Below are 1,439 nucleotides of genomic sequence, written 5' to 3'. Positions count from 1 at the left end.
GGCCACCACCCCCATAGCCACAGCTACAGTTTTGTCCCCTTTTTTGGTTTTTCGGGGCCGTGGGACAACCGCCAACCACCCCTGTGGGGAGGCGAGAGGAGCACGTGCTCCCACCCCGCGCTGCCGCCGGCGCCGCTCGCAGGGACTGCGCTGTGCAAGATCCCCCACCGCCTGCCCGGCCCCGGCAAGAAGGGGTCTTGCACCCCCCCAAAAAAATCAGTTTTCCACCCAAAGGATCGGTTTTGCACCCACGCCAACATCCGTGCCCGCCGCTGCTGCCTCGTGGCATCCAGCCCATGCGGCAGAAAGATGCAAAACGCTGAAAATCCGCTCTGCCGCAGAGCTGCGCCGCCGGTCCCCCGTGAGAACCGCCGCTGACCGCCACGTCACCATCACTTTCTTTGGAGCAAGGGATTGCTTCGGAGAGGGAGGGGGGCCAGATCCCGTGTGCTGGAGGGGGCGAACACGGCACACACCGAGCGGGAAACGTGGCTCCTCTTCCCTTCCCAGCCGTCCCTCCCGCTCCTGGACCCCAGGGTCTCCCTTTGCAGTTTATTCCCCCCTGGTCCCGCTTTGCGGCGTGGTGCCCCGTGGCCCCCCCGGCAGGTCCTGCCCTGGCTGCAGGAGCAGAGGGTAAAACGCCGGGAGGGTTTGAAGGACGCGGTGACTAAGGTACCTTGGTGGGGTTGGTGGTTTCGGAGAGTCACACATCCCCTGGACCCACCGACACCGGGTCCCGGCGGTCATACACCAGACACGCTCTGCAGAGCGGAACCGAAAGCAGAACCAAAAAGAGGATCTGTCCTCTCCTCTGGGTGGGAGCATCTGCTGAGCAGCTCCGGGCTGAGGCCAGCGCTGCTGGGAAGGAGCTCGGGGGCTTCTCAGCGGCACCAGCAGCTCCCGCCCAAGCAGGAGGTGAGCACTGGGCTGCTCAAGAGGCATCTGTGCATGCAACGCTGCCCGTCCCTCCCTTCCCGCCTCACACGGGCTCCCAGTCCTCAAACGCAGCTGCAGGAAAGGACCTGGAGCTGCAGCACGGCCAGTCTGCGTGTGGGGCTGAGCATCCCCAGGTAGCATGGACTTGTAAAATGCTTTGAGTTGGAAGGGACCTTAAAGATCAACTAATTCCACCCCCCTGCCCTGGGCAGGGCCACCTCCCACCAGCCCAGGTTGCTCCAAGCCCCGTCCAACCTGGCCTTGAACACCTCCAGGGATGGGGCAGCCACAGCTTCTCGGGGCAACCTGCCCCAGGGGATCACCACCCGCACAGCAAAGAATTTCTTCCAAATATCTCATCTCAATCTCCCCTCTTCCAGTTTAAAGCCATTCCCCCTCATCCTATCACTCCATGCCCTTGTAAAAAGTCCCTCCCCAGCTCTCCTGGAGCCCCTTTAGGCACTGGAAGGGGCTCTAAGGTCTCCCTGGAGCCTTCTCTTCTC

The sequence above is a fragment of the Charadrius vociferus genome, unplaced genomic scaffold (genome assembly GCF_000708025.1).
Source record: "Charadrius vociferus isolate BGI_N301 unplaced genomic scaffold, ASM70802v2 scaffold1061, whole genome shotgun sequence".
Classification (NCBI taxonomy): domain Eukaryota; kingdom Metazoa; phylum Chordata; class Aves; order Charadriiformes; family Charadriidae; genus Charadrius; species Charadrius vociferus.
Note: the sequence above shows the minus strand (reverse complement) of the source record.